A 459-nucleotide genomic window follows, 5' to 3' on the forward strand; every position below is an offset into this window, starting at 1 on the left:
AGTTAGCGGTCTCTGGAGCTCTGCTTTTTTATGCTAACCGCTAAGTTTAGCACATCGAGTAATGGCTAATCTCGCAGGTGTGCGCGACACGTAAACAAAGATCTGTACTCGAATCCCTTTAGGTTGTTGTGCAATTTCTGACGTTAAAACGGACCAGAGCTGATAGCTTGAGTATGCAAATTGGAGCTGTAACTGTAAACTGATATCTGAGATGCAGTGATAGAAGATTTTGCATATGGCGTTGGTACACAAGAGGAAGGCTTGATCCCGTCCAAAGCATTCTCGGGGACCAAAACATCCCAAGCAAGATCGAGCTTAAAAACATTGTGCGTGTGTCGACTCTCCCTTGAATTACAAATTATCCGTATGATTACAGTATGACTATCTAAACGCATAGCTATAAACAGATAGTTAAATGGGTGGTCATAGATAATATATATAATAGCATTTAATAATAAT

Source organism: Penaeus monodon, chromosome 23, assembly GCF_015228065.2.
Source record: "Penaeus monodon isolate SGIC_2016 chromosome 23, NSTDA_Pmon_1, whole genome shotgun sequence".
Taxonomy (NCBI): domain Eukaryota; kingdom Metazoa; phylum Arthropoda; class Malacostraca; order Decapoda; family Penaeidae; genus Penaeus; species Penaeus monodon.